The following is a 27,770-nucleotide window of genomic DNA, read 5'->3' on the forward strand; positions in this document are numbered from 1 at the left end:
TTCTGCAACTTTCACCAGCCTCTTTCTCTTTCCACTTTTTTATCTGACAGTTCAAATGCCCCAGGGTCGTAGCCATGACAAAGGTCAAGAATATAACAGCAGGGCTATAAAATGAGGCTGTTTCAGGGGGAGAAGCTGCCAAACACAGAGTTTACTGAGCACTAGACAATGAGATGAGAGCCCACACCTCAGCAAATTTATCTTAGTAGCTGCCACTGCTTTTGGAAAAACATTAAGAATCTTGAGAAAGATTTAGAAATTTTACATACTCTCTGAAACCTAATAAAACTAAGAGGTATTAAAATATCTGTTATAATATAAATATTAGAAACTTCTATTTATGTTGGGAACCTTTGTAAATATGAATAATTAATAAGCAGTCTGCTTTTAAAAATCAACCATGTCAACCACAAACTATTAATTACAAATATTCATAAAATAATATATCGCTTATATCAAGCTCAGTGCATATAAAAATGTATGCTTTACTAAACACTAAATCATCTCAGTACGATGCTCAACTAAAAATAAACAGAAAATGCACTGTCTTCCTGCTTCCATTAATAAAGACAGAGTTTGCAATGCTACAAGTATCAAGATGAAAGCCATGAGATTTACTTATATTAATTTAATAATGTAAATTTTATGGCTTTAATTTTTCACAATCAGTGGTAGCAATAAGGTGAAGTTGAATTACCTTTCACAGTGTCTAGTAGTACTCTTATCAGATCAAAGAACAGGTTGGGTGTCTGATTAGAAAATCCACCATGCAAATTCCTGCTAAAACAAAGAAGACAAAGACGAGATCTTAGCTTCCTATTCTGTGAAAATGTTAATCTTTAAGCATAGACATATTTGTTATATGCAAGGAATAAAATAATTTAAAAAATGTGAGGTAGCTTCTACATATGCATCCATTCAGATATGACTTGGCTACTGTTATGATGCAAACTGTATAAAAATGTATTTTAAAGCAAGTCACCCATTAAACATTGTTAGGCTCAAACACCAATGGTTTTACACAGAAATATAGTTGTATCAGCATTTTGCATTCTCCAAATTATATATTAAAATATGTGATTCAAATGATGACAGTTGGGGTGGATTCACCTTGGAAGGATAAACAGCTTTTATTTTTAAACTATTTGTATATTACTAATTTTTCTATCTAGTCCTTACATATAGAGATACCAACACAATATGTTGCTGGCTAAGATAGATAACATCACACTTAGAGACCTGGGATTTTTTTTTTCTGGTTTTCATTTTTAGGTTTCATACATGTATTTAACACTGAGTTTGATGTTTACAGTGGGAAGCTTGGATGAAAAATGATGTATGTTCTGTTTTGCACATATATATGTGTTTTTCTGTATTGTTATGACTGGTATTTAAGGACAGCATCTAAGGAAGTATAGGCCATCATTCTACCTTTATTTATTCCACATTAAGAACATAATAATAATAGCAAATGCATAATTATTTCTTTTTAAATTTTAAATATTGTCTTAGCTCTTTCAGGCAAAATAGCTATTTTTGCAGAGAGAAACTGGATTAATTTATCTCAAAATCAATTAGCATACATTAATTTGTACTGTATTATCTGCCACACTGTTTATAATTTGTTACCTTAATTTTATATGTATATACTTCAACTTCTAGAAAATCTAAATGGAAATTTTAGAAAAGTTAAAAAGGAAAAGAGATAATTTAACCAGGGCAACCATTACTGTTAAGGACTGCTGAAATAATGCTTATCAACAAATTACGTGCGTTAGACTCCACAATCACTGATAGCACTATGCAGATTGATTAGGCCTATCTAGCTGTAAAACTCTTTTTGCAAATGCACGTTCCTTTCAGTGCCTTTATCTCATTGCAATATATTAAGGGAACTTTTTTTCTTCTTTTGTTTTTATGTGGAACTGATCCTTCTCTTTTTCCTGTCATCATTAACATCGCTCTGTATGGTATACTGCTTCCTCATCTGTAGCATATGCACACGCAGCCTTTGCAAGTACTATTACATGCTTTGGAGATGTCTGATGCTAATGTCTTTGGACCTCACTATGTGCTAATATAGATTAAGCTAATATGCCCTACTTGCTCTTAAATACAACCAGTAGAGAATAAATAGCATGCAATATCACTGCCAGAGAACTTTACTTACAAAGATTTGAACATTTCCGCTTAAATCTTGGGTTACCAGAAGATAAGAAAACAGTGGATGAGACACCTTTTTGAGTAAAGTGTCAGTAAAATGGGAACAAACCCAGTGAAGAACTGAGAAGCCATCAAGGTTTGTACTTGGAAAAATAATGTGGTGGAAAGGAACAAGCAGCAGCAAGGAAAGCTGCCGTGGGATCTGGTCCCATCATCATGCTCAATGGAGCTGAGAAGGAAAAAGAAGCAAACGATCTATACAAAGAAAACAGTGAGACTGACATACTGAAAAATCTTCAGAAGAAAAAGGAAATACAGTAAAGAGCACTAGAAGATTAAGTAAAGATATTTAGAGAAACCAAAATGGTTTTAAAGTCAGTCTTGGTAAGTGTTATCTAAAGTGGTACAGGGTGAAAAAAGAGTGTTGTATAATCATCTAAGATTGCTCTAAAAACTATGTGTAGAATATCCAGATCTAACCAGATATAAATATAAAAGACAGAACATATTAAATAGAAAGGATTAATATCTCTAGAATAATTATAAACATTTGTATTAATAAAAACCAAGGAAGAAGTTCCATTTTGTGTCAAAGAAGATTTCACACACAGAATTTCTTAAAACATTTGACAGCAAGTTGAGAAATTGTAAAAATACAAAAAAATCCCACAACCCAGAAAAAAATAAAACAAAATCATACAAAATATAAACTACTCATATTGACCATATGAACCCCAATATAAAATTAGTTAAAAACATTTTAAGTGTGCTTATAAATATTTTAATCTTAACTATTTCTTTTAATTTGCAGACAACTTGACCCTTTTCAAGTTTAGTACTATTATTTAGGTTATTTGTGGCTCAACATAGATCAATTAATGTCTTTGAATAAGTGATGCACAGCTTTACCTAATACTTCATGACAAACATTTTCCTACGCTGCAGCACACAGAATAGAGATATGCAACAGTGTCTATTGGCTGAAAAATCAACTTTTCAGTTAACTGCGTCAAGAATGCGCAATTGATTTATACCAAAACTCTCCATTTCACTATAGACCTTGATAGAGAAAGATGAAATGAATGCTTAGAAACATGAACTAGAACTTTCTAATTAAATTCAGTGTGCTTATGACATATACAGTTCAGAGTGAAGAAAACCCTTATTAGAAGGAATTCTTAGCAGCAGTGTTATTGCTGCATGGTTGTTGCAGCAAACTACGTTCTCTCCATTCCAGTGTCTATGAAAGGAGGGTCCTCAGCTCCTCTCACTCTCAAGGTTATCCCCAAATAACAGTAAAAAAATAGTTATTGCTAAAGGCCATAACAAAAACATAACACACTCAACTAGCCTTTAAAAAATAATTACATGTTGATAATAGGAATGTAAGTCACTCTTACCCATTATCACTGCCTCCTGTGAGACAGTTTTTCTTGTGACCAGAAGCCACATCTATACCTGGCCCATACAGCTCCAGCTACTTGGCACAGCAGAAGTACTCAGCTGTTTCAGTGCATACCATAGCCTAACATTGAACAATTAGGCATAGTGCTTTAAGAAAGACGTCTTTAGAAGAATGGAGGTGCCAAGCCGAAGCACATTTTAGCATTTGTATGTATATCACCAGCTCAGCAAAAATACTCAGATTGTGTATTGTAGGCACTACTCAGAGAACCATGTTACAGTTACCTAAATTATATCCAATATAGTCTTGTGGTCCAATACTTACCTTATGGGTTGACCCTGGATGGCTGCCAGATGACCCACCTAGGTGCTTTCTCACTCTCCTTCCTCAGCAGGACAGGGGGAGAAAGTAGGATGGAAAAGCTCATGGGACAAAGTAAATATAGGGAGCTCATTCATCCATTACCATCACAGGCAAAACAGACTCACCTTGGGGAAAATTAATTTGATACATTGCCTATTAAAATAGAGTATCGTGGTGAGAAAGAAAGGCAAAACCTAAAATACCTTGTCCCTGCATTCCCCTTTTTCCCAGGCTCAATGTCACTCCATCATTCCCAACTGCTCTACTCACCCCATACCCCCAAGCAGTGCAGAGGGAAGGGGAATGGGGGATCAGTCCACAACAGATCCTCTCTGCCGCTCCTTGCACTTCTTCTGTGCTCTGGCATGGGGTCCACAACAGCTCCTCTCTGCTGCTCCTTGCACTTTTTCTGTGCTCTGGCATGGGGTCCTCCATGGAATGCTGCATGGATATCTGCTCCACCATGGCTCTCCCCCACAGGCTATACTGGGGAATCTCAACTCCAGTGCCTGGGCCATCTTCTCCCACTCCTTCTCTCACCTTGATATTCACAGGGCTGTTTCTCACGCCTTTTTTCATAACCCCACTCTGTGTGACACTTTGCCCTTCCTTAAGTGTGTTTCCCCAGAGCTTCCAGCCCCACAGCTGGAGCCAGCGGGAACCAGGGGCAGCCCCAGCCACACCTCAGGGTGGCCCTGCGGGTCCCTGCAGCCCCCTGACACTGCCAGGCACCTGCGCCCAGTGCAACTTACAACAAGGCCTGTCCAGTCATGTAAACCTGCCCTTAAAATATTGTCTTTTTTTGTTCAACTCATATCACCAAATACAGATCGAACACAGAAGAAAACTATTAATTGAATTGGAAATTAAGATCAGATTTAAGAAATTTGCATTGTTGTGCTGCATAAGGTAAGTGGTTTTCCATCTCTGTCTAAATAACTTTAATCTCTCAAAAAATTTGGACCCTTTGCTTGTCCCCTTGCTGCATAAATAACTTTTGTCTACTTTTATAATTTCTCTCCCACTTTATACACCAAACTTCCTGCTGTTCCTTGACATGTTTTCTGATTTCATATATTTGAGGAAATTAAATAGCAGTATGCAGGATATAAGTGGGTAATAATAAACACTAAATGACTTCAGACATCAGTAACAGGTAGCATGCCTCTGATGTGAGGCTGCCAGGAGTATCTTGTTTTCAATTAATTCCGAAGTAGGGAAACATTTTCAAACAAAAATGCTGAAGTCACTGTAAAGATAATTCTTGTTTCAGAAGCAGCTCTTCCACATTAAAGTCAAAATTTCACTGAATTTGCATGGAATTATCCCTCTGTATCATCCACAACTCCACATGCAACCCACTTTTCATATTGACAACCTGGCTTCTACCAGCTTCAGTTCATTGTTCATGGTTACCTCCAGCATAAATGGAGAACTGGATTCTTCACACCTTGAAGACAAGCTTTTTGTGGTATCTTACATTAGCGCTACAGTTAATTATCCTTTTCAATATATTCACTCAAATAAAAAGCATAACAAACAAAATGCCTGAAAACTTCATCATCAGTCCCAGTGAAGGGGAAACACACAAAAATCTGTAAAACTCTAAAGCTGAAATGTACTTCTTAATTTCCTACTTGAGCACTACACCATAGAGAAGCAATTCCAATTTGTACAGCAGTCTCATTGTAAGGAAAGAAAGTGTTTCTTTTATTTAAAAAAAAGTATAGTCAGTAGTATTTACAATATTATGCTTTTGTGATTAATACTGAGAGCATGACTAATGGTAATACGTACAAGAGAAAATGATTAATTCAAATTTAAAGTTCAGTTGGAGAACATTATTTAGATCAAAGTTAAGACCTAATGAATAAATCATTAAAGTGCCAGAAAATAAGATATAGTGAGATAATTCTTCAGGTTATAAAAAGTGATTTAAGCATGTCTAATGATAAGATAGGTCTGAGTCTTATGGACAAACATACTGGAAGCCTATGACAACAAACTAAACTTAAGCTTTATGATGATTTTTTTCAGTGTCTCAGGGACAAAATACAACCACAAAAATTTGTGCATATGTCTATGTTAAGAAACTTTACTGTGTCCTCCATCTTTAATACAAGATACCCTTATGAGTATCTTGTAAAATCTTGAAAGATCTAAAAGAGATGAGAAGAAGATGTGGCAGGTGTGAAGCAGCATAACTAGATTCCTCATTCACATGAAGTAAATTCTTTTCACATAAGTCTAAAACATCTCAATTTCAAGATTAAAAAAATAGATGAGACAATTCCAAGAAATCAGACCAAGAAGCAAAAAATTAGTTAACTACATAATCTTTACTGTCTCAGGCAATTTATACTGTTGTTAATGAGAAAGATACATTCAGATAAAGCTGTACGGTCAGCCATCGTCACATCACTTTTTTTAGTCTTCCACGTGTGAATATAAGATTGGAAGGAATGACTGAAGAATAGCATTTCTCACACAAAAAAGCAGATGAAATATAAGCCTTCCTTTCCTGATTTCATTGTTCAGATTCGAAAGACACAGAACAGAACAATGGGGCTGTTCATTTTTGCTAAAATCACGGTTCAAAGATAGATCAGCCTAATCAGTTTAAGCCTATGACAAGAAACCTGATAGTCTTAAAAAGATGAGAGAAATTACTTCTGGCTGGAAATACCAAAGTGGGCAATTAGCCTAACAATATTTAGCACAGTTCTTTCCTTAGGCTTATCTGTAAAATAAAATATCAGATTCTTTGATGTAATGCTGTAATAACTGAATAACTTTTAAAAAAATTTTTTTTTAAAATTGTCTTGCCTGTTTTTAAATAATAGACATTTATTAAAAATACCAGTCTATAGCAATTCCCAGTCTCTATTGGTGAGAGTTCCCCAAAGTTCTGTTCATTTTGGTGCCCTCACACCATATGTGTGTGCCTTATGGTGCTATAGTTAGTCTGACCATCTGGACTAAATGCAGTCAGTGCCAGAATGCCACAAGGGCTAGCAGCATCCCCCAGGCTGGGAGCTAGGAGCAGTGGAGGGACTCCATGGGGGCATCAGGGCAGGTTCTGGAAGAACAGAGGCAAACTTATTTGCCTGGTCAGGAACTTGGCAGTTGCGAGGCACTGGGGCAGCCACATCCCCAGGCACTGAGTAGGTCCATAGGAAGTGTTGGGATCTGGCCTGGTGAGGGGAACCAGTGTCTGATACAGCCCTGACATGGCTGGGCAGGGCTGTGGGGATGAAGCCAGGCTGAAGCTGGTCCATGTCATCAGCCCACAGATGGACTGATGTGAAACATTTTTTTTTTCTCATGACCACAAACAAAACCACAATGAACCTTTGACTCACAATGGACTCTGTGAGTCTACCAAAGAGAAGTTGGCAAAGAAAGAAGCAACAAGGACAAATGCAAAAAAAAAAAATAAAAAATAAAAAATAAAAGGGTTCAGTAAAAAAGATAAAACAGCCAAGGAAAAGGCAAGAAGGACAGGAAATTATGTAAGACAAGAAAAAAATCTCTGTGGAAGACAAAAGAGAAAAGAATCATCTGTAAAACCTGAGGGCTGGTGTTTGACAGCAAATGTTAAAGACAAATTAGTTTTCTTTCTGACATAGCATTTCAAACACAACCAAAGTTCTAAGTGGTTTGAGAACCTCCTTTTAGTATGAGTGCTTGGTAGGCACAACCCCAGTTACTACTTCGGGTTCTTGTATCTACACTACAAGAAAGCATGCGGTGCTCTGCTGGAGTGGATTTTCCAGTTTACTTTCATCTGAAAGTAATCTTGTTTATATACACTTTGCAGTCAAAAATAATCATAATGAATGAGTAGAATCAGGATTTTTTTTTCAGAAGTGCATTACCACTCCAAACGAAAATGCTAATGAAGAATCATCTTCTGTCAAATATAAATGTGGGGAAAACTACTAGAAACATGCTTTCATCAAGATGACTTTTCTCTGCTTTTCTCATGCAGGTCAGTCCCTAGATAAGCTATCAACTCTGTCCATCTTTTAAATTCCAAACTATGTTCAAATATTGGCAACACATAGTGGCTCAAAGTCATGCAATTTGGAAAACATAGGCAAAGTATATTCAAAAACATCAGACCTTAGAGCGATGTACTAGTTACTGTCTTATCAGATAATATAAAGCAAGATTCAGAATGAGATGAATACAAAGTGACATAAATTAACTCAGGTACATTAAAGAGGAAATAACTGATCAACCAGATAGCAAACCAGCAAAATCCACAAGCTAAATACAGTAACTTTAAAATATACTCTTAACCATATCGTAAGATATATCTCCTACTCTCTACCTTTGCTATTACTCAGTTTAATGTCAGCAGTATATTATTTATGAAGAAATATGGCATGATAAGCAATGTACATAGTTTTATTGCAAGATACTAAAGTAATTAAGATGTACTGCTATTTCCCTGGGGTTTTTTTTGTTTCAAATCCCTGTTGTCCCTCCCAAAAACTTCTATAAGGATAGTAATTTAAAAAAAAATATCAGTTGGTAAAACCAAACCTGCAAACTTCTAAACCTAGTGATGATTGAACTCCAGCCATTTTTTTTTGTAGTGATTCAGTAAGGAAAAAAACCTTCTGTGTGTTTTATATCTATTCAGAAATATGTGAAGTGAGCTGAATGTAATACAGCACTCTCTTCCTGAAAAAAATTAGGCAGTTATCTAAGAAAGTGGAGATACGTTACTCCCTCCCAGTAAATTAAAGTTTCTGACCTCAGCAAAACAAGACCACACACAGTATCTACATACTTATAAAAAATTAGAGGCAATCTCATAAATAACAATGACAGTGTGGGCTTTTTGAATGTCATTCCCATAGTTCTTTCAGAGAAATTACAGCTTGAAAAATCATACAGTGCCTATTTAAATTCTTGAGGTTACTTTACTTCAGCTCCTGTCAGCAAACCTTCTGTTATGTACCTCTGCACAACAGTTAAGCATGTTTTGCATTTTATTCCAAAGGTAGCTACATTTTAGAAGTGGATTAAACAATAATCAACATTCCACTTTATTTACAGTTGAAAAGTATTTTGCAATGACAGGTCCTTTGAAAATGTGAAATAATATACAAGCGATTGTCTAAAATGAGTTTTGGAAGATAAAAGAAATTAAAAGAATCACTAAGGTTGTTATGTATTTCCTAATCAGAAGCAGAAACCAGAACACATTTTTATCAGTCTCCATTATCCTTATTATTTCTAATGACCATCTCCTATATTAGTTGTGAAATTTAACAAAAACTTAGCCTAATTAAAAATTGTAATGTGGAGTGAAGACTGATCCAAAAGTGCTTTTTATTAGATCACTACCAATACAATAAAAAATCTATTTTTCCATGGAACACAATCTTTACAATAAGGATAAGGCTTGGTATCCTGAAGGAAACAATAGTGGTGCTTTGTGCTTTCTGCTGCATCTGTGAGTATCTTTAAAAAGCCTTATCATTGTAACAAACAAATGCTCCACAAACTTCAGTTAATTACTTCTCGCTGAACTCTGTCAAATTAAGTAATAATAATATTCCTAGTTTATATATTAGGAAAATAATTGTCCAGATCATGATAAAAAAATTATTTTAAACAAAATTTTATTTTCCAATTTTCAAATTTTTTTCTTTATTGTTTACCTGTAAAATGCAAGGAATTTTTATAATACAGATCTATATGTAGCTATATGTATTATCTATCCATGTACAGTACTACATTTTCTGTTCAGACTTCCAATGAACAAAGTAGGATGTAGTTTCATAAATACTACTGAGGAAATTTTTTTAGCTATTTGTATGAAGAATGGTGGAGTAAAACATATCAATAATTACACTTTTGTAGATAACAAGAAAGCTTGCAGATTTTGTTCAAACGTTCAGCTTCATATATATATATATATTTAGAGACACTACAAGAATTCTGATGTTATTTTACTTTGTCTATTCATAAACTAAACTTCCATCCTTTTCTTAAATTTGGAATTGCTACTTATTTTTAATTTATTTTTCATATTTAAAATGTGTCAGATTACATTTAGGTCACAGATAAATAAACCAAAATAGACACGTACAATTTTTCTGTTCTTCCCCAGAACTGTCAGCAAGCTGATATATCTGAGATATCAGCAGAACTAGTCAAAAATTCAAGAAAAACCCCTACAGAGTAGGTGCTCTGAAGTGATTTAAAAAAAGGTGTTCACTTCTTTGAGAATGACCTCTGCTTTCCAAGTAAGGAAATACCTACTTTGCAGCCTGGGGTTAACCACTTCTTTAGACAAACTCTTGTGCTTAATGTTTCTCATTAATTAACTCCAGGCAGATCCTAATGAGAACATCAGATACCTAGACTCTCCTTAATCAACAAAGAGAGATAACAGTATTTGGTCTTCAAACTGTTTCACAAAGGAGGATACTTCTCTTCACAGAAAGAGGTTATTGCCTGCCTACAATGAATGCCTGCTTGCTAACAGAGTATATAGTTCCCTGATGTCGAAATTTTGGAGCCTATAATAGAATATAGCTCCTGTTATAATCTTCACAATTGATAAAATTTTACTTTTTCATACTGAATGGGCTGTGTTTCTCCAAAACATCAAAAATCTTCACACATAAATCAGATTCATTCTGCAGAAGTAGTAGATACAGGAAAAGATTTCTGGACATCCAATCCAGTCAAATTTACTTGTAGGATTTCACAAGCTGATGAAATATACAGATTTATCTATATTATAAGCAATTGTTCAAAAACTGTCTAAACAAGATTTACAGATGCTAGGAGAGAATATGTGCAGGCAATTCAGAGATGATGACTGTATTTCTGTACATCACTGGTACATTATGAGAAACACAACTCTCTTCCTGAAAAATGTGAATGTCCTAAATTACTTAAAGACAAAATTTGTTAGCTGTAATTCTGTATAATAAACTTTTAAAATTTTGTAATTTTATTCAAGGTGGAAGAGAAGGAATTCTTAAGTCTCAAAGTACAGGACATGCAGAGAAAACAACGCATCTCACACAACCAACTATAATGGTATGTACTTATTTATGCATATACATACAGATTATTAAAGATAATTATTTACTTTGCCACTGGCTTCATCTCACATAGTTCCAACATTTTAATTGGAATTAAAACAGGTGAGAGTGTTCCTTATTGATTCATTAACAACTGCATCATGTACTGTCAAGTATAAGGTGAAAGTCTGCATATTTCCAACCTCCTGAAAGATTTATTAATAGATCACTTCTAATTAACTTATTGTAGATCATTATTAAAATATGGCATTGAATTATTGCATATAAACTATAAAAGTAATACATAACAACAACGCTGGAAAATGAAAACAGTTCTTAAGGAAGGAAGAAGCCAAATGATAGAAGAAGCTGCAGTTTAAAAAAAAAAAAAGACCTGACAAATGCTTCAGAACAGTGATCCTATTATAAAACATGCATTAAATATAATGAGATATTGAGATACAGCAAGTAAAAATATAGGTGTTTTGCAAATATGGTATTTTTTCTATAAATTAAAAAAACCCCACAACCCTTTAATTGTTCCTTCAGTACAATTTAGAGAAAAAAGCAACAAGCCTTATGGTCATATGCCATAGGGCAGATTGTCAATCCAAACATAAATAAAATTTTGCAAATATAAACTTTGGATATTAAGATGAAAGACCACATAGTAATGAGACAAAATGCCTTGAATAAGTTAACAGAGAGAGAGTGCTGTGGCCAGATTGAAAGAAAAGTTTTCCATTTATCTGCAGTTCAGCTTTCTATCATTCCTTTGGATGTGACATTTTAACAGACAAAGACCTTTCTTAAGAGATGTTATAAGAGGCCAGTGTATTCCCTCTGCACTTGGGCCACCATCTCCTGTGCACTTGGGGCTGGGGGCTCCTCATGCCTGCCTGCTGCAGCCCAGTGTGGTGCACCCTGAGGCCTGGTGGTCTCTGTCTCACATCTACAGATACAGCCATACATACACCGCCCACACCCCCACATACCCACACCCCCCCAAATGCATCCCCCACACATAAATCACACACAGACACACACACACACAAAGGCACAGACAAGACACTGCCTTCAAACAGCAGCAATGTATAACAGTACCAGGACTCACCTTAAACATAACTGTATGCAACCAGGTCCCCTTCTACTCTTCAGCTGGCAGAGGCCGAAGCTCACTAGTGAAAACATGCATGTACATACTGCTCCTTGGGTTCACAAGCACACACAAATCTGTGGATCCCCCAAGTACCAGCATGGCCATCCTGACTGTCCAACACTCCTACCTAGATCCTGAGTCATCTTATCCAGTTCGTGGTCATGAATCTTCCATTCATCGGGTAGCTCACCTTGGTTTTCACTTAGCAAGAAGATACATGCATGCACAGACTCATCTCACTGGCACCTCTCATTTGTGGGTCCCATCAAATACTAGCATGGACCTTCCAACTATCTGATACCCCAGCCTGGACCTTGGGACTATTATTCACCAGCTAGTCCTGCTTGAAGTTTGCTAGCAAATTGCACAAACATCCCATGCACATGCACAGTTTTAGAGAAAGCAAGATACTTTCCCCCACCAGCAGCCAGCACCAGGCACATGGGCTGTGATCAATAGTCCCACTCCTGCTGTCAGTGCTAAGCACCTCACTTACCCCAGTCACACCAGTCCCTTGCAGTAGCTGTTTTTTAGGGGACATATTGTTGTGCCACTGCTGTAGCTGGTGGTCAAGACCCTCACCCACTCTGGCTCCTGGCACTGAGACCCCTACTAGATCCAGTAGTTGACACCACTGGGGCGTCTACACCCTGGTCAGACTCTGGTTGCTGACACCAAATCCACTCATGCTCACCTTACCAGTAGCTGGCACCTGTTGGGGTCTGCAGCGGGTCTGCAGACAAGTTAGTTGACTTCAAAGACTTAGCCGTGTACCTTTAAGACAGCCACAAATTGTCAGGTATGTAAACAGGATGTGAAGAATCAGAACTTAGAACCGCAGTGTACGGGCACCTACAGCAACAGCAAATAGCAAGCAAGAATAAGGACACAAAAACCTATCAGGGTCTAACACCTGCACTGTCTAAGCCATATAAATAGTTCGTATAAACAATAAAGGCCATTTTGTCCGAACCCAGCCACGCAGACATAGTGCTTCTTTTAAGTCCGCCTCGACAGGCACCTGGTGTTTGCAGCACTCACATGCACAGGACATAGGATGAAATTACATGGAAAGAGAGTTAAGAAAGGATTTAACAGAAAGATAGGACAGATGATCAGATGCAGGGCTTGGTCAGACAACTATACTGAGTCGCAGTGTTTCACAGGCAATTGGCATTTTTTGTATCCCTGTTACCCTCTTTGTTCCTCCCTGATCCCTTTCCCCTAAATATTCCTTAAAAAACTTTGCAGAGTCTCACAGAACCCCTCAAAAATCCCAAATCCTCATGTTTGTCTTGTTTTCCCTTTCTAATAAATTGGAAAGTCCAAATGGCCTTCTCTAAAGCTGTGCCTGTGCTTGACAGATGCTGTCACCTTTAGCATAACTTTACAGCCTTATTTACTGAATTTCAGATTACCCATCTGTCATTTTGACTTCCACCTCTGACAATGATGCTCAACAAAGAGCTACCAAAGGATTATTTTTTTTTTTTTTCAGCTGAGGATACAATTGCACCTGTGTCTTTTTGAACAGTTAGGTAGCTTCCTCTCCTATCACATTATTGTTCCTGTTTTATAGCCTCTCCACATTTTATTATTGCTTTCTCTGTTCTCATAACATACAGTTGTACAGTCTGTTCAATCTGTAACACAAACACTGGGATTCACCATTGGCTAATGTCTTTGAAAAAACAAAAGTAGCACCGTTTTTCTCTCTTTCTACAGGAAGTTTCTTATATCCCATTAACTAGATAACACCTACTGCGTGCCAAAGGGTCAGACTTAACAATTTCATATTGAAGACCTTTGTTCTCACTAGAAAGATTTTAAACAAGCCAGTTTCTGCCTACAGTTCCTTTGTGTTTTTTCCCTTTACGCATGCCAACCACATGCTCACTTAACAAACCCTTGCTTTACATTATCTCACCTGGACTTTATACACCCTTTCTGCATCCAACACTTCTTGAAATTTTCTTAATTGCTTGTTGGCACTATTTTTTACCCAATGCTTTTTTCAAATTATCTTAGCCTTCTGGGTTTTTTCTTTTTTTTTTTTTTTTTTCTTCTTTCCAATAGAAAAGAACTTTAGAGAATACCATATTTAGCCCATGAGCTAATGCAAAAACCACACTTAGCAGAAGAGATTTTTTGATTTGGTTGACTTCTAGTAGAATCTATTAGTTCCTCATTTAATGCTGCCTTTTAAAGTGTACCCCAACCACATTTTACAGGAAAGACATTTCCCTCATTGATTTGACAAATCAGTCTTGAAACAATGCTTTTAATTACTTTGTTTGAAAGAACAACAACCAAAAAATTCTGTATCTTATAACACTGTAGAATTAACACAACGAACAGTAGCAAAAGGAAAGCAAAATCATGGAGAAATTGTTTATATAATGAGGTAACTACAGCTAGCTAGTATGACACTTCCTGTTAATAATTGTAAAAATATCCCTGAGTAAGATATTTTGAAATTAATATCTTAAGTTACTATACAATGATTTCTTTTGTTGACATGCCCCAATTTCTTACGTTTGCTTAGGAATAGAACTAGGGCTTTCTTTGCTTGATTTTGTTTTAACATCACTACAGCTGCAACAAGAATGATTGCTCGATGGAACAGCCATATTAACTCGTTACAAGGTCTGGGAGAAGGAAAAGAAATTATGCACCCTGATCCTTTTTGTTCTTTCCTAGAAGCTTGGTCCTATCCATCCCACTGGACTTTTGTTAATAGGGCACAACACCCATGTGGGGCATATATCCAAGTTGTCTCCCTGTGACATCCCACGTGTAAAAAGTAGGATACTGTGGGTACACCTTACTTACTGCAGTGAGAATGGCAGTCAGCATATGTTCACTCAGCTCATGTGAACTGAAAGTTAGAAATAATCATAAATCCTGCAGCTGAATGTAGTTTTAGATTTTTTGTTCTTAATAACTTAGATGGAAAATGGCATGATTGGTATTTTCCTCCTTAACATTATTTTTTATGACTACATAAAGCCTATAAGTCATTTATTTAGGAAGAGATTGAGGGAGTTGAACATGTATTATTTCAGATACTGTTTTAAGGACCTTTAATTATCAAAGGCATTCTTGTTAGGCTGGACATATGACATCCACAGAAGATTTTTGTTCTTCTGTAATGACTGATGGAGATCAGACAAGACAAGGCATTTAATACGCTGTTAGATATCTACATTCAGTCATGGAAATTGCACTCAGTGTCTCATGGATTAGAGGTCATATTCACAGCAGGAAGTGTAATTATAAATGTTTCTGTAGAACTGGATTTAAAAAAAATAAAATATCTTCATTTATTATTTTTTCAGGTGGAGGAATAAACCAAATAACTTTAATAGGGGAATATTCTGGTAATGTATATTATTTTATTCCATATTCTAATTATAATTGTAATGTGCACAAGTATTATTTAGTACACACAATTTAATATTCTTACAACTGAAACATTTTACTCAAGTCAATAAATATAGTATAATCAGCAGTCTTACAGTCAATAATCATATAAACTCTGATTCAAAAATAATGTGTAAGATTTTGTCAAAATTATGAACTGAAGAGACAAAAAGAAAAAATAAATATATGTGCGATATTGTTAATATGACTTTACTTTTAAAATTATGCCAGCTATTTCAAGGATATAAACTACTGTATTTTTCTTGTTTAAAGTATGTTGTTTTAAATGTTGCATGCTGCTTGATATAAATAGTATAGATTGTTTATATAACCCTCTAACTTTCTATAATCCCATTTCCAAATGAAAACTGTAAATATCTTTCTTTATTGATCCCTTTGTAACTTGAATGTGTTTTTAAATCAATCAGAAGCCTTAGCAATGAAAAACTCAGATTCAGGCTAGTGATCATACTACAAAAACTGTGTGCCTGTTCTTGACCTTTTCACAGATAAAGTGTGTCAGTATCAAGGTGCTTGTAAAGCCTATAAATTTTCATGTCAAGCAACAGTCTACTATTATTTATGACAATACTAAGTTGCAAGAACCAAAATTCCGTCTTCCTTTCACATATTTAATCAGGAATTTGAATCATAATATTCCTAGGAAAAATACTGTTATATCTGATGAACTGCTGTTATTGGGTTTTTTTAAGTCTTCAATTTAAGAATTTGGAAGAATAGTCCAATCTTTATTTACAAATAATTCATGAACAAAAGACCACAGTAATGCCAGATGCATTAAAAATCCATTAGCTAATCCTTTCACAATTCTGTCATTAATAAAAGCCATCAGCTGCATATCTAAGATAGCAACTGAGTAACAATAATAAAAAAAGTTCAGCATTTGGTAACAGTGCTTTAATATCAGACCAGCATAGTGATTCTCTCTAGCCATGAAAAAAAAAGGTCAATCACCAGAATAAAGGAAATCCATCCATTACATAGAGATGAATAGAGTTACTCTTACCATACGAGTTCATAAAATGTTACAAATACTCATCCCAAATCTGGATTGACTGTACATGGACTGACTACTGACTGGAAAACCACTGAGATCACAACACTAAGTATGTAGAAACCCACCTACTTTAAATACATTAGAAAATCAACACCAGTTTTCAAGCTGCTGAACTGTTTTTAAACAAATATATTTCTAGTACTTACAACTTGAACTACAGTTTCATATTTTCTTATTTGTATATCCCCTTTTAATGAAATACACATATATTCTCTAGGTGATATTGGTCACAGGAAAGCTAACATCCTTCTTCTGTTTATTCAGTGTAACATTAAAAGCTGAGAAGAAAAGATCACTTAAATTAAAGTCTGTATACTTTAATGTAAGAGAAATTTGGCTCAGAAATGTTTGCTTCTGAAATAATATGATTAAAAATATCTATAAACCATAAATAATTTAGCATTGCTATTGTAAGTGAAGTTGTATGGGAAAAAAAACAAGATTAAAAAGAGATAAAAATTGGGAACCCTCAAAATATTTCTTGATGTAATATTAAAACAAAATAACAAAAAGTTAGAATCAAAAACTTTTGTCCTGAAATGTACTGTTTCCAAATCTTACTGGTATTTGAGTAACTTAATTATTTAAGTTATTTGAAATTTTAAAACAAAAATAAATGTTAGAAAAAATATCCTTCTTCATATAAAATGAGGCATTTGGACAATGTATGCTAATATATAAAGGAGGTGTTCTACAGTTTTGTGGAGTTAAAGAGAAAATTTATTTATAAAGCTTGACTGAATTCTTCAATAGCGGAGAATATTTAAATGCATAAATCATGCTACCTTTAAAGAACAGTTAAGATTTCATCCTTCTAAATGCTTCTTCTAAAGTACTGTCTTCTAAAGTACTTAACGAACAAAGCAAATATTAGTATAGAAGTTCGCTAAGAAAAAAAAATATTTTATGTTCCTGTTTGTTCATTGATCAAAATAGCAACAGAGGCAGGGTGAGGAAACTGGAAAACCTTGTGTGTGAGGTGAGAAGGAACTTTTGATTATTGGAATTCTGTAATCTCTTGCAAAGATGGCTCACGGAGGAGATAAATGCTTACAGCAATGATTTTAAGCATAAGAAGTAGTCAGCGGGGGCTTTTGCTGTCCTCTTTCTAAGACTGTAGCTGAAGAAAATGCACAGCAGTGCCAAACCTGGTAAGACCTCACTTTGGACTGAGTTATTCTTGATCATGTAAGGAGGCTACTTAACAAAGACATTTTTTTTTTTCCCTGCTCTGTATTTAGGGACCTGGAACAAACTCCTATATTCCTTTCTTCCAAGTGGCCAATATGTAACAGGTCTGATAGCAAGGGAAACCTTTGTATCTGCTGCAAAACGTTAAAAATTTATGCCATGGCACAAACGTTGAAGCAGAATTTAGGTGCATAACTTTGAACTTTTAGCATTTGAAATGTATGCTGAGCTTTGCTTTATTCAGAGCATGGCAACTATAAAACCTCTATAAAGGAAGTAATTGGAATTGTTTTTCCTCCTTGAAAGATATCATAATTGTAAATAGGGTTCCTCCACACCAAAGACAAGTGAAGTCAGACACGCTAGGATTCTGTATTTATGTTTTTGCACTAGGCTATAATTACTCTGGTTATTTGCAAACATTTACAATATTTCAAGGTCTACAATGGAGTCAATACTTGAGGTACTTAGAAATTGTGATGGAAATAGTTACTTCTAGTTAACACATGCATGAGCAAGATTATGTGCAATCACATCTATATATTGCCCCATACATAGATTTTTATGCATTTTTTACTAAAATAAAAATAAAATGTAATACAGTTTCTCTATAGTATAAAAGGAAGTGTGCCAGTTTTGATGAAACATATTATCTGAGAAAAATTCTGGAGAAGAAAAATTATTGAACAGAATGTGAATTTTAAATTAAGATGTTTTAATTCTGAAAATAATTTATAGCTGCTTTAAATCAACAGTGCTATAAAACCCTGGACTAGATAAAACTGTGAAGGCAAAGCTATATAGGGCATTTTAATCTATTTTCTGTGAATATTTGACAGAAAAAGTGAGTCAACCACTACAAATATTGCTTCCTGCTTCTCTCTAACTCTCAATTTTTCTGCCCCAGACTCTTACTGAGCTGGGGCAGAAAACCGCAGTTACACTAATAGCAGCTGCAAGACTGACACACGCAACAAGGTGGAGATATTTTACCTCCTGCAGTACTGTGGAAACAGGTATATACTTCTGTGTTTTATTCATGGGCTTCTAAAAAGAAATGAAGGCATTATTGCCTTCTATTTCACTCATGGAAAGCTGAGTTAATCTGACTTTCTGAAGACTTACTGCTTTTAAAGATTCAATAAGCAAAAGTTAGCATAAGATGTATTCTTTCCACATTTTTCACATGCTCAGAATTTTTGCAAGTATTATTACAGCTTGTGTTGAATCACTTACATTGAGCCTGAAAGGACTGAATCCTATGGCTTTCCTTTGTCCGTGTCACAAACTACTCTCCATATCCAGACCTACAGCTCTATTTGTTCTGCTTCATGGGTGCAAAAATTTCCTATCTAGCCAGTCTATACTACTCCCTTTTGTAATATAAGACAAAACGGAGAGGTTATATATGCCTGTATATGCTAAGTAGTAAAAAAAATTAATCTTCTACTGTTAGGACCCATAAGACTGAAGAAGACCAAAAAGATTTGATCACTTACAATCAAGACTTTTATCTCAGCATATAACTGGCAGAATAAATGTGTAAATGATAACAGTGAGAGCAACATTACCTTGTCTCAGGAGAAATGAGTCAGGTAAATCTGTGTGGTACTCTAGCACTGTAAGATGAAGCTGTTGTTATTATTACTATTGAATAAAAGGGACTTCAAATGGGAAATATTAAAGTTTATTTGGAGAGGTACAGGTACGCATATTTTAATTTAGGAAATCAAGGTCATATCAATAGTTCATTTTTTGCCAAACTATTTTTAGACAACTGATATAATATGGTAAGAAACGCACAAAGCCAGAACTTTAATGCATAACAAAAATATCTAAAATATGAGAAAAAGCTGATAGTATTAATTTAAGATGCCAAACCTTCAATAAACATGATATAATGGGATTTTAATGAAGGATTATGACTTACCAAAATATATGATGCAATGCATCTAGACATTATGTCATAGCTTTTTACTATTGTTTAAAATATCTTCTCAGAAGGCAGGCTATAATAAGGGGCTATGTCAAAGCAGCAGAGGTTAAACTGAAATACCAAAATTCCATATCTTACAAACTTATGTAACAATGCTGCTTACATAGCCCCACATCATGAGTCCTGGTTGTGTATTTGTTGACTTGCAGGAAGAACAGTGACAATAATATTAAACATATGTTCAGGGAGACAAAGTGTAACAGGATGGATGACACTAAGGTTGGGGAGCTGACATAAAGTATGCATACATTTTATACATACTGTATAAAATCCTTTATGCGAGGATGGGAAAAGTTCAAGATACATGAACAGAAGTCATGGGACTTTTACCTGTAAGAACAGATTTAGTCTGATATAAGGAATATCTGCATAATATTTACCAGATCACAGGAAAAGTCATAGAAAAGAATAAAAATCTATGATTATATCAAAGAAGGGGAAGATGTCATGTAAATGCCTAATCCAGGAATAATGTATTTGTGAATTCTGCCCAATCCAGGAATACTGAATGTGTAAATCCTGCCCTGGAGAACTGAAAACCTAGTAGTCACCTGGCAGCTGCCATAGTGGAAGTATCCATCTTTATGTCTATCTAATTATCTATCAATCTATCTCAAGTGCTAAAATGGAATATCTTAGTAGATAGCAATACAAAAAGAAAAGTTCATATGTTCTTATGTATGACTCCGTTAAAAAACCAGACAAAGCAGCTTCATGATGTTATGTAAAGTAGTCGGTAGCATTACAAGAGGGGAAAAAAAAGAAGTCCTTATTGATTCTGAAAACTTTGCATAAGTACAAGAGTATTGGCTTTTTACAAATAAACCTCGAGTACTAGAATGAGCTGGATGATGTGAATCACACTTGTAGAAAACAGAACATCCCTGTCCAATGAATTCAGCATCTTGGGCCACTCATAGTGACCTGACAACGCTATGCATATTGCAAACTTCCGGATTCTTCTTGTAAGAAAAAGGGCCAGACCATGCCTTTGGAATGTTTTCTAGAAAGAATTGGGTAACAGTTTAAAGGGAATGTTTTAAGCAAATAAAGCTGAGAGAATTAAGGAAGCAGTTGGAAAAAAGTAACAGAGGCATGTAATTTTTCTTGTTTTCAGGAAAAAAAATATCTTACGGACTTGTTTTCTAATTTATAGCCGGTTTCCAAAAAGTAGAAGTTTATTGATATACGAATTTTAAATACAGAAGGAATAAGTTAAGAACATCCTTACGTATCTAAATCCCAGTCCAATGGACTTCTTGTAATTAATTTTAATCTGAATGAGAGCACAGGTCTGTGGAGAAGTATGGATGTTTTAAAATTTACGAATGTTTAAGAACTCTCCAAAGACTTGGTTAGCTGATGCACCAGTTATTTATACTTTTAAAAAAATCTTATGTCTTTAAATTGTATCTAGTTTCACTCTCAAAGTATTTGATCATATTGTAACCTGGTGTTTAAATTACCTTCTTATCAGCTTCCTGCATTCAAGTATGTTTCCACGCTACAGTCTAGTTACTGCCTATTCTTTTTGCTACATCAACCAGAATTACCTTCTTGATATTTACCATGAAATTCCAAGTAATTTTATAATTTACTGTTACAGTAAATTTACATCACCAATAATGTTTAATATTATTAATTAGATGCCAAGTGTCTTTTCCTGATTTATCATGAAATTACCTTTTAATTTTGTAATATGAATACATCACCATCAACCTTTTATATAAAGTCTTTAGCTTTTACACATAAATTTAACATTTCCATTGATGCATTATTGCAGACAACTCTATTTTGCCACCCTAATTATAAGCATAGTGTTTCATTTCCAGAATTATCTGAATTATCTTTGTTATTAAAATATATATGCATCCTTGGATTGGATTCAGTGTTTCAGTTCAAAACTGAGACAATTACATGCAAAAATCCGTATACAAGAAGTTTCTAAGTTCTTGTTGTTAACACATCTATTCAGTAGAACTGGTGCAACGATTCCCCTGACAAGCTGCAAGTCAATTGACTAAACATAGGCATCTAGTGATGTTTCAAAATAACAGTATTTGACACATCTGACAAAGGGACAGTAAGAGACCTGCACCCTTCAGGATTAGCTGCTGGAGACCAAGTGTAATATTAGGACATTTCAAAGAACCTTAAACATCCATACTTGGACATGAAATTTCACCCTTAGCATGTGCTACAAGATAAACTGAGCTATATTTCAGTCTGTTTACTGTATTGAACAAGTATTTAATGTCCTTTCCCAGAAACTGTAGCATTCAAAATGTCTTGTGGTGTCCTGCCTGCCTGGCCAGCAGCTGCCACTCCAGAAAGACATAGGTCTCCTATATTTCTGCTAGTCCTGTATAGATAGACTGAATAAATTAGGGCAATTAAAATGGCCCTAACATCTAGTTTTAAATAAATGAATTGAGCTATGGATTTCCACTGATTTTCATGGGGGTTTAGACATCTATCTCACATAGGATAACAGCATCAGGATCCAGGTCACGCTCTGATATGAACTCCATGCTTAGCCAAGTCAGTCTCTGACCTATCTACTTTTTTTCCTAGGTGTTAAGATGGACTTTTCTTGCACCTGAAGGAAGCTGTCCTTAAAGTCCTTAGAGCTTTCCTGCTCTCCTTTGCCATTCAGACCTGCCTCCCATGAGATCCTACCTACCAGTTCTCTGAATAAACCAAAATCTGATGAACTTTAGGGTGCTAAACCTTGCTATTTGCTTTTATTACTTCCTTGAGGATGTTGAACACCATTATTTCACATCATATGTAGACGCCTACATTAATACGTCTTAATACTGAATGGATGTGCACACACAGAATCCTAAACTATCTCTGAGTCTTTTTCTTTCTTTTCTCCTTCTTTCTAAGGTCCTAGTCTTAGTTTATTGTAATTGCTGTCCCCTTTCCAAACCAATAATTTTTTATATATTAAATTTCCATCTGCTTAAACAATTGTTAAATGTAGGATAATTTTACCATTTAGAACTACTGTTGAAGATAAGCTACTGTATGTGACCTCAGATATTCCCATTAAACACATAAGAATAGGAGACTGAGTTTAAAACATTATAATAAATATAGTTAATCTGAATATTCAATGCAAGAATCCTCTTTTATTTGGTTTCCAATAGTCCCCAGCCATGCTTTCAGTTCTAAAAGTATAGTATATATAAGTAAGATGAAGTTATTTAAAAGGACAGAACTTCCAATTTCTTTCCATCTCATCTGATGTGATACTTCACATTACACATTATAAAAGATAAAGAAAAAAACTAATTTCAGTGCATACGTTGGCAGCATTTATATGACTAGCATTGATATTTTTATACAAAGTCTCTCTTGTCAGAAGCATAGTCAACAAGGGTGAGGTTAAATAAGAATAAACCATTTTTTCCCTTCCCATTCAAGTGGCTCTAAGCCTCTTTATGTTCTTCTACATCCTTTAGTGTATGTTGTAGTTAGGAACACTGTCTCTTATGATTGTGTAGTGTGAAGCTTTTGCAAGCTAGGTATAATTACTGGCACCATAGAAAACACATTCAAATGTAGACTTTATGCAAAGATTTTTAGAAAATTATGAATATGAGAGGTGCCATTCTCTGTATCACCAGAGAAACCTTATGATCAACAGCATATCTTTTTTATTCTGAAGAGGAATAAATCATTACAATATGACTGTGACATAGTTGGCAATTTCTGTGTTGCAGCTGCAGCACAGCTTTGGGACAGAAATGTAAGGGGGGTTTACACACATACGCAGATACATACGTGCATACGTATATATTTATAGATATATGTGCATATATATACACACCTGTCTATATATAGACATGTACAGACATGTAGAGAAGTATAGGGGTTTTTTTTATGTTGTTGTTTTGGTATGGGGGTTTATTTTGTTGTTGGATTGGTTGGGGTTTTTTTTTCAAATAGAATGAAATTGTGTACATAGTGATGCATAGCTACCTTGAGTGACTTTAATCAGTTTGTCAGTTTTATTGGGTGATATACTGCAAAAAACTGTCTTCAAATTTTTAACTGAAATGCAAGAGGCATGGGTTTGCGAAGACAGCCATAGTTAGAACAATTCCACTGTTAAAAGGAAGGTTGATAATTAAGGCTTGGTCTTCACTTTGCTTTGGCAGTTTACTTCATGGATACCAATCAGAATAGGGAACAAAGAAAAGGGAGGCAACACTCCACTGTTAATGATGCCATAGTGTGAAAATATGGGACAGAGACTATGCAATTTTTATTTTGCTTGTAAGTGCATCTGGTTGAGCATGAAATATATGATTATCAGATATCTAATGTCACCAGAGACTTGACAGCCTAAATTATTTAGGTCTAATGAAGATAAATAGCATTCTAGATGTGGACACATACTACATACTGAAGAGGAATTGACACTGTTATTGTTGCCAGGCAACACATCTCCCCATGTAAAACATGCATTTCCTAATATTTTACTGCATATATATCCAAAAAAGATGGGGCCAGGGTGGGGCAGCATGTGGAGTTTGCAGACACTAATATTCTCTTTCAGTGAATTACTACTACATAATAATGTATCAGAAAAAAATCTGTATTCACCGATATAAATGTATTATGTTCTTAAATACAAGACCCTGATTCTTTTTTTAAGGATCTTACATATAAAACGAAGTATGAAAGCAGTCACTTTTTTCTGGTGGGTTTAAAAAAGTTAAGTTATACATTTTCATTAAATAATGGTGCTTCCTTTAGGGATTTATATTGGTAGTTGGACAATTTTCTTGATACAGTGCTAATCATTATCTGTAAGTCGATGAAATCACATTTTATCTTTATCAGTTCAAACAGTAAGAATGAAGGATTCAGCTCCATCACCATTTATTCTGTATGCAGCAAATTATGACAGATTTTTGTTTTCTGTTTTCATTCTTTTTGTTTTACTATGGAACGTCTGTGGTTTTTCTTTTTACATAGGGTTTTCTTTAGTACTATACAAGTACCACATAAGTGTCATAATTAAGATTTATTTCTAACAAAGCAAAATTGAATTACCTTTAAGAGAAGTGTACAGAGCTTAATGATATTCTAGTAAAGCTCAGAAACCCATCTTGTAACAATCATTTCTCTAAGAACCTGCTCTCTTACGTTTTCTTGGTTGTGCTACAACATCCCTGATTAATACACACTCCAAGAAGCATGAAGAGTTTTTACCATAAAAGCAGATGTCTTTTTGTATTTCATTCCACAGTTTGAGTCTTTGTTTTATAAACTAATGTACCCTGTTCCTGCATTCTCACATAGCTATTTGGTGGGAAGACTAAAGCTATAGAAAGGCATCAGCACACATACAATAGTGTAATAAATACAGTGAATTTAAACTTAGTTCAGCAGTGTACTTGATACAGAAATGCAAAATTTTTTTATACTGGTCCTGTCTGTCTTCTAGATGAAAATCATAATAAATATTCACCATGCTTAAGATGCCAGGGGCTTGTTTCTCAGTTTTACACAACCCAGAGGCAGTCTTTCAGTTTTCCTCACAGCTAATGCTGAGATAGATAATTGGGAAAATTCTAATACAGTAGCCTCTAGATCAAGCAATTATATCATTTGCAGCTATATTTTCAAGAATCTTAAAATGAAAATTAAGGTAAAATATTTAAAGAATTATTATTTTTTTATTAATTGTTGCATTCATTGCTTGGCATCATTTGGACTATTAAAGAAGTAATAAAATTACCATCACTTCAAAAAAAACCGAAACAAACCACTAGACAAAGGTTTATTCAGTGCTGCATCCAATATTGGATATAAGAATATGTAGAAATTCTTGTAACTGAAGTCCCAGGGTCATACATTGTGATACAGTGCTCTAAACAAACTGAGGGTAAACTTTTTCCACTTCTAAGAGAGGTGGAGGGTTCACTAAGTTTTTCTATGATTTTTTCCTTTTTTTTTTTCCTTTTACATCTGGTTTGGAACTGTGAAACCGTAACTTCCTTTGCTACATTTTACTCTAATATGATACTGGACAATGTCCTTAATAACATGCTTTAACTTTTGGTCAGCCCTGTAGCAGTCAGGCAATTGAACTAGATGATCATTTTAAGTCCCCTCCAACTGGAACTATTCTGGTCTTCCTATTCTATTCTATCTTGCATTGCACTGTTCTATAATGCATTGAAATTCCATGGAAAGTTGTTTATCCACCAAACCCTTAGAATCGGAGTCATAACTAAAGGAGAAAATTGGGGAAATTGTCTCATTTTACCACATATTTAAACAATGCCATACTATAAACACATCTATAAAGTGTTTTTAAGCTACTTGAACATAGGTCATCAGTGTGAAAGAAGATTCACAGAATGAAACTGGGTTAGAACAAAATAATCCTTGGTAATTCTGTCATTTGTTTACAAGCTTCCATAAGCCAAACAATTCTTTTAGAGAGACTGGAGGAGACAAAACCTAGAGCAGGGGTCCTCAAACTACGGCCCGCAGGCTGGATACGGCCCCCCAGGGTCCTCGATCCGGCCCCCGGTGTTTACAGACACACACACACACCCCTGCCGGAGGCTGGGGGGGAAACCAAGCAGCCGCAGATGACTGCCTGCCACTGCATCTGTGCGCCGGCCCCCTGGTTAAAAAGTTGAGGACTCCTGGCCTAGAGGGACACTTGAGTAGCTAAAATGAGAAACTAAGCTCATGTTCAAAACAAAAATAATGGTGAAGAGTCCTGGAGATGAGAAGGAAAGAAGCTGTCTTGACTAACAGAAGTCCTTCATAGGATCTGCATTTATAAATTCTGTTCTTAGATCCACAAACACAGCATTCACTGAATTCAAGGATCTGAGGAATTACTCAAACTTAATAAAATTCTAGTATGTGGAATAGTTACATTAATACTGGAGTTATCTTGAGGGATGAACTTTTTATTGATACTCATATTTGAACTAAAAGCAGATGAAATAAAAGAGAAGTAAATGACTGACTCTTATTGGGGTTGCAACTGAAAACGGTGTGTATTTTATGAAAGTTCAAGTATCCAATTTAAAATTGTTTTACTTCAGAACCTTTCTTTCACGAGCTAATTTACCGGTAAAACAGGAATTAGGAAGAGATACTTAGAAGTTAAGTGATTAGAGAGTCATTTAAATAAAGTTTTCATGCCTATTTAAATATTTCAGTGCAGTTTTGATATTAGAGACAAGATTTAGCATATGGTAAAGAGTAATATTCATGTATACTTATGCTTTGAACTAAGGAGCATCACATCACTGGTATTTAAGCACTGAACAGTGGTATGGAACAAAGACTGCAGAAAACCTGACACATGTATTTTTAAATTTAGAATTAGATTTTGTGGTTTTATACTAATTTCAGTTTTAACTTCAGATGAAAAGATTATTCTTGCTGTAATAAGAAATAGAATCAGGAATTATACAAAAGTAAGGTATTTTTAACATTTATATTGCTGAGTCAAGTACGTGACACAGGTATGTTCAGCAATACAACAGTACTGTGGAGGAAAGATTTTGTAAAAGAACTCTTTCATTTCAGTTATTAGGTACAGTAATAACCCTCTGGAGGCTACAACCACAAGGGCAACAAGAGAGATGATACATATAAATTCATAATAAAACAGATAGGTAGACAGAAATGTAACTTTAAGAAAATATTGTCCATATAAAATATTTTCTCAAAACCTGTGTTTATTTTATATGTACAGGTAGTGGAACAATGTAATTCACATTTGTATATATCTTTTTCTTGTGTTTTGTTTTTTTTCTTCTCTACCTAACATATAATCCACTAGAAGTCATATTATTCTATTATTATATATGTGTGAACTTGGTGTCTAATCTTCTATTATAGTCAATGAAGAGCCAGAATATGTGGATGGCAAAAGCAGGGCAATG

General features: G+C 34.9%; 1 long non-coding RNA gene across 1 annotated transcript in view; it reads right to left on the reverse strand.

The window, feature by feature from the left end:
• Positions 1-707: 707 nt before the first annotated feature.
• The window catches only part of LOC114017844 (uncharacterized), a 200,348-nt gene continuing 173,285 nt past the window's right edge, over positions 708-27,770 (reverse strand). The window contains exon 3 of the long non-coding RNA XR_003563127.2: positions 708-777. This is a non-coding gene — a long non-coding RNA (uncharacterized LOC114017844). The remainder of the gene's footprint in view (positions 778-27,770) is intronic.

This window comes from Falco cherrug, chromosome 5 (assembly GCF_023634085.1).
Source record: "Falco cherrug isolate bFalChe1 chromosome 5, bFalChe1.pri, whole genome shotgun sequence".
NCBI lineage: Eukaryota > Metazoa > Chordata > Aves > Falconiformes > Falconidae > Falco > Falco cherrug.